The sequence below is a fragment of the Acinonyx jubatus genome, chromosome B1 (assembly GCF_027475565.1).
Source record: "Acinonyx jubatus isolate Ajub_Pintada_27869175 chromosome B1, VMU_Ajub_asm_v1.0, whole genome shotgun sequence".
In the NCBI taxonomy this organism is placed as follows: domain Eukaryota; kingdom Metazoa; phylum Chordata; class Mammalia; order Carnivora; family Felidae; genus Acinonyx; species Acinonyx jubatus.
Window position 1 is genome coordinate 189,804,852 of NC_069382.1, and position 6,816 is coordinate 189,811,667.

General features: G+C 39.4%; 1 long non-coding RNA gene across 1 annotated transcript; it reads left to right on the forward strand.

Annotated features, from left to right (window-relative positions):
• Positions 1-568: 568 nt before the first annotated feature.
• LOC113593902 (uncharacterized) lies at positions 569-5,532 on the forward strand. The gene is made up of 3 exons (XR_003414267.2): positions 569-4,147; positions 5,075-5,141; positions 5,248-5,532. It is a non-coding gene; the product is annotated as an uncharacterized LOC113593902 (long non-coding RNA).
• The last annotated feature ends 1,284 nt before the right edge of the window (positions 5,533-6,816 follow it).

Consider the following 6,816-nt stretch of genomic DNA (forward strand, 5'->3'; position numbering starts at 1 on the left):
AAATAATATAAAAACAAGGAAGGAGACAAAACAGAAGAGACTCATAAATATGGAGAACAAACTGAGGGTTACTAGAGGGGCTGTGGGAGGGGGGAAGGGCTAAATGGGTGAGGGGCATTAATGAATCCACTCCTGAAATCATTGTTGCACTATATGCTAACTAACTTGGATGCAAACTAAAAAAATAAAATAAAAATTTTAAAAAGGAGAAAAAAAAGGTGCCATTTGCAACTATGTGGATGGAACTAGAGGGTGTTATGCTAAGTGAAATTAGTCAGAGAAAGACAAATATCATATGACTTCACCCATATAAGTACTTTAAGATACAAAACAGATGATCATAAGGGAAGGGACACAAAAATAATATAAAAACAGGGAGGGGGACAAAACATAAGAGACTCTTAAATAAGGAGAACAGTTACTGGAAGGGTTGTGGGAGGGGGGATGGGCTGAGTTGGTAAGGGGCACTAAGGAATCTACTCCTGAAATCATTGTTGCACTATATGCTAACTAATTTGGATTTAAATTTAAAAATAAATTAAATTAAAAATTTAAAAAAAACAAATAAGTCGTGCTGCAAAGTTGTTAAATGGCAAAAACAAATTACACCATTACTGTCTTTGACAACATGACTTTATTATTCCGGGAAACTCTTGCCCAGGAAGATAAAAAGTTGCAAATGACTTTATTGTTCCTGTTAGGAACTTTCTGAAATCAAACAGATGTAAGTGAACATCAGACTGCTCAATATTTCAATAGAGAATATCAAATGACTGTTTATACCTTAAGACGCTTCTAAACCTTCCCCCTGGTAGCCCCTGCCTCGTTGTGTCCACGGATCCTAATCAAGCCCCTGCATTGAAAGACCTGTCTTAAACCAGCCCCTCACACCTCAAAATATCCAAATATCCTGATTTTGCCCCCCACCCAATTCTGATATTCTGTTATACCGTCAAGGTGGCAATAAACTCAGATTGGCTGATGATTGTTCCAGCAATATTTTCATAAAGAAGCATTGAAGAATAAATACAAGTAACTGATCCTAGACCTGAGCTCTGTGAATATTAGTTTGGGGTGTGTGTGTGTGTGTGTGTGTGTGTGCACAGGTGTGCACGGGCGCTCTTAGGGACTTTCTGAAGGATGACATCCAAGAGGAATCTTTCTTTGGCCACAGGGATTTCACATCCATTTTACCTGCTTCTCCTGACCTGTGAACCCTATGGATCTCTTGGGCCATGACTAAAGTTTGAAAACACTTTTGTCTTCTTTTTATTCTATAACAGGTTCTGTAATTGCAAAGGCCACATGGGATCATGGACAGACTCGGAACCATGGCTGAGTCCTGGCCCTGCCACGTTTAAGGGATGTCAGTTAACTTTTGAGCCTCATTTAAAATGCAGGTAACACTATGTATTAGTCAAAGTTCTCCAGAGAGAACCAAAATCAATAGGGTGTGTGCGTGTGGGTGTGTGTATGTGGGTGTGTATATGAAGACAGAAAGAGGAAGAAAGACACGGAGACAGAGTGAGCAAGATTTATTTTAAGAAATTGACTCACATGATTGTGGAGGCTTGGCAGGTCCAGAATCTTCAGGGTAGACCAGCAGGCTGGAGACCCAGGGAGGAGTAGCAGTTGGAGTCCAAAGACAGTCTACTGACAGAATTCCCTCTTACATGAGGGAGGTCAGTTTTTTTTCTTTCAAGGCCTTCAACCAATGGGATGAGGCCCACTCACATTATGGAGGATAGTCTGTTTTACTCAAAGTCTACTGATTTAAATGTTAGTCATATCTTTAAAAACTACAATAATGTTTGACCAACTATCTAGGTACAGTGGCCTAGCCACGTTGACACATAAATTTTGCCATTATGCCATCCCAGAGTCTCTGTTCTTAACAGCAATAATAACGAAAAATCCAACTCAATCTAATGCCATTTCTCCAAACCCCAAACATTACCATTTTCTACTTTTCTAAAGTTATCAATCATCAATTACTACTTTTCTTTGAAATGACTGCATTTTAAATTTAAATTTATTCTAGAAGAAAGATCTATTGCACTACATTGAAATAAAAGCTAGGGGCACCTGGGTGGCTCAGTCAGTTAAGTCTCCAACTCTTGATTTCAGCTTAGGTCATGATCTTGCAGTTAATGAGTTCAAGCGCTGCATCGGATTCTGCACTAACAACACAGATCCTGCTTGGTAATCTCTGTCTCTCTTCTCTCTCTGCCTCTCTCACTCTGAAAATAAATAAATAAACTTAAAAATAAAAGAAATAAAAGCTAGTATAATTTTATATATACAGAAGTAATTATAAAAATGAATACAATTTGAAGAAAGTTAAGGTACTAAAGTCTAGCTAGAAATCACTATCTCGGGGTGCCTGGGTGACTTGTTCAGTTGTGTGTCCAACTCTTGATTTTGGGCTCAGGTCGTGAGCTCATGGTTCACGGGTTCAAGCCCCACATCAGACTCCACACTGATAGTGTGGAGCCTGCTTGTGACTCTCTCTCCTCTCTCTCTGCCCCTTCTGCACTCACACTCTCCCTCTCTTTCTCTCTCTCAAAATAAATAAATAAATATTTTTTAAAAAAGGAAAAGAAACCACCATCTCATCGAGGTTCTGGCCTGAGTACTACTTAGTTTTTGTTAAGAGGAAAAAGAAAAGAAAGGGAAAAAACAACAACAACAAAAAGATAGGCATAGAACAAATGCAAAAATAAAGGAGACACAATAGCAAACTGAAATCATTCTCGTTGGCATATTCAGAAGGATTAAGAAAAACATTTGTTAAGAATAGTTTTTTCGGCCCACAAGATTTGATATTACATCATTTCTAGGAATGATGTAAAATCGTTCCATGTACAACAAAAAGCGTCTCTTATGGATATGTATCTTACTCCTTGGGAAACATAGACTTCTAAGGGAGAAGGAATCAGTGCCCAAACCTAAGACACAGTAAGAGACGAGAAGTGCATGTTTGAGGGGGGACAAAGTGTGTCACGCTCTGTTAAGGTAAGCTGTTTTCTCTAGTTTCCCTAAAAACCTCTCAGTCAAATCAACGTTGGAAGCTAATGCAATTCATTCGCTATAGATGTAAGAAAGTGCTGAGCTGCGCTTCAAAAGTGGCTGCACAGCAAAAACAAAATCCACAGAGACGGTGGATGTGTGGGTGATAAATGCCATCTCATTCAAAGGATTATTGGGCATCTATCAGACCCAGGCTCTGCACCAAACCTTGGGAAGGTAGAGACGAAGAACATGGTCCCTACCTCTGTGGAGCTCGTGCTTGTGGGAGGGGTGTGGTGTACTGGGTGGTCCCCCAAAGAACACAAGCACTTTCCAAGGGTGATACATAGAATTCCCCATTCTGCTACTCCTTTTTTCCCCCCTCTTGGAACATACTAGTTTCCTTCTCCCTTGGGTCAATAGCATGTTTCCAGTTCCACTAGTACATTACAAATTTATAATTTTAAATGTACTGGTATAGAAATCATGTATTTACTTTGTTAAATAAGAGATTGAGAGACGACATGGTATAATGACACAAACTAGAATTCCTAAATTTTAAGTTGGCCATCCAGTACCTGGGTAACCTTCCTCTGCTTCAAATTTTCTTAGGACAAAGGCTTAATACTATGTCTGTCTTACGGACAAAAGATTTGTTATTGAACTTTACTTTTATGTAAAAGTATATAAAAAGTATATGCCCCTGCCCTCCCTGTACTCCCATAACTGTGGCTATGAGATTACTCTCTGGCCAATGGAATGTAAACCGAAATCTGGTTTTATTTATTTATTTTGTTAAATGTTTTATTTATTTTTAAGACAGAGAGAGACAGAGCATGAGTGGGGATGGGGCAGAGAGAGAGGGAGACACAGAATCTGAAGCGGGCTCCAGGCTCTGAGCTGTCAGCACAGAGCCCGACAAGAGGCTCGAACCCACGAGTTGTGAGATCGTGACCTGAGCTGAAGTCAGACGCTCAACCGACTGAGCCACCTGGGCACCCTTAGAAATCTGGTTTTAAAAAAAGGTACTCTGCTCCCCTTTTTTGGTCCCTTCCTCCATCCTGCTGCTTGGAGCATCCTGCAACACTAGCTGGCATCTTGGAGCTTGGGGATGAAGGCCACATCCTAGACATGCACGGTGAGGAACTGGTTGTTTGTCTTGTTTTGTTTTGCTTTGCTTTGGTTTTGGCGTTTTGGGGTGGGTTTTTTTTCTTCTCTTTTATTAAGTTTTTAATTTTAATCCCAGTATAGTCAACCTACAGTGTTGCATTTGTTTCCGGTGTACAATATAGTGATTTAACAATTCTATACTCAGAATTAGTACTCATCACAAGTACGCTCCTTACTCCCCACCACCTATTCCCCCCACCTCCCCAGCCCCCTCACTTCTGATAGCCATCAATTTATTGTCTATAGCTAAGAATATGTTTCTTGGTTTGTCTCTCTCTCTCTCTCTCTCTCTCTCTCTTTCTTTTTCCTCTTTGTTCATTTGTTCTCTTTCTTAAATTTCATCTATGAGTGAACTCATATGGTATTTTCCTTTCTCTGACACTTATTTCACTTCGTAATATACTCCTAACTCCACCCATGTTGCTGCAGGTGGCAAGATTTCACTCTTTTTATGGCTGAATAATATTCCATTGTGTATATACACCACCTCTCCTTTATCTATTCATCTGCCAGTGGACACTTGGGCTGCTTCCATAATTTGGCTACTGCGAATAATGCTGCAATAAACATGGGGTGCGTGCATCCCTTTGAATTAGTGTTTTTGTATTTTGAGGGTAAATACCCAGTAGTCTGATTACTCGATCGTATGGTAGATCTATTTCTACTTTTGGAGGGACATCCACTCAACTCCTCAAGAAACATTTGCCTCTTATACACCACTGTCTTCCATAGTGCCTGCACCAGTTTGCAGTCCCACAAACGGTGCACGAGGGATCCTTTTTCTCCACATCCTCACCAACATTTGTTGTTTCTTGTGGTTTTGACTTTAGCCATTCTGACGGGTGTGAGGTGATATCTCATTGTAGTTTTGATCCCATTCTGTTACTTTTTACAGAAAGAAAACAATTTTAAAATAACATTGTATCCTTAAAGCAACTCTAATGAATGACTTTCACTAGCAGGTAATTTTCTTTCAACAAATCCTGATTATTTGAATTTGAAAAAATAAAGCTGGCAGTTCCATCTGGGTTATGGATTTAATGTTTTCTTCTATTTTATTTTTTAAAGATTTTTAAGTAAGCGACATGGAGAAGAATGAACCTGGACCACTGTCTTACACCATACACAAAAATAAACTCAAAATGGATGAAAGACCTCAATGGAAGACAGGAAGCCATCAAAATCCTTGAGGAGAAAGCAGGCAAAAACCTCTTTGATCTTGGCTGCAGCAACTTCTTACTCAACACGTCTCCAGAGGCAGGGGAAACAAAAGCAAAAATGAGCTACTGGGACCTCATCAAAATAAAAAGCTTCTGCACAGTGAAGGAAACAATCAACAAAACTAAAAGGCAACTGACATAATGGGAGAAGATATTTGCAATATATATTTGCACATATATGTTGCAACGACATATCAGATAAAGGGTTAGTATCCAAAATCTATAAAGAACTCAACACCCAAAAAACAAATAATCCAGTGAAGAAATGGGAAAAAGACATGAATAGACACTTCTCCAAAGGAGACATCCAGATGGGCAACTGACACATGAAAAAATGCTCAACATCGCTCATCATCAGGGAAATACAAATGAAAACCACAATGAGATACCACCTTACACCTGTCAGAATGGCTAACATTAACAACTCTGGCAAAAAGAGATGTTGGCAAGGTTGCGGAGAAAGAGGATCTCTTTTGCATTGTTGGTGGCAATGCAAGCTGGTGCAGCCACTCTGGAAAACAGTATGGAGGTTCCTCAAAAAACTAAAAATAGAACTACCCTACGACCCAGCAATTGCACTACTAGGCATTTATCCAAGGGATACAGGTGTGTGTTTTCAAGGGATACAAACACTCCAATGTTTATAGCAGCACTATCGACAGTAGCCAAAGTATGGAAAGTGCCCAAATATCCACTGATGGATGAATGGATAAAGAAGATGTGGTATATATATACAATGGAGTATTACTCGGTAATCAAAAAGAATGAAATCTTGCCATTTGCAACTATATGGATGGAACTGGAGGGTATTATGCTAAGCGAAATTAGTCAGTCAGAGAAAGACAAATATCAGATGACTTCACTCATATGAGGACTTTAAGAGACAAAACAGATGAACATAAGGGAAGGGAAACAAAAATAATATAAAAACAAGGAGGGAGACAAAACAGGAGAGACTCATAAATATGGAGAACAAACAGAGGGTTACTGGAGGGGGTGTGGGAGGGGGGATGGGCTCAGTGGGTATGGGGCACTAAGGGATATAATCCTGAAATCGTTGTTGCACTATATGCTAACTAATTTGGATGTAAATTTTAAAAAAATTAAAAATAAAATTAAAAAAGATTTTTAAGTAATCTCTACACCCAGTGTGGGTCTCTAACCTACAAACCTGAGATCAAGAGTCACACACTCCACTGACTCAGCCAGCTAGACACCCCTTTTCTTTCTATTTTAGCCCAGTATCACTGGCATACATTGGTAACTGCTTTAGAGCAGTGTTTCTTAAGCTAGTCTGCTAGATTTATCCATCATCACTTTTAAGTCTGGAACCAATCAATATGTTATTGTTCATTAAGAATCGTAGCACTTTGATATTTAAAGCTAAATCCAGTGACCCACTGGTGGCCCATTGTTC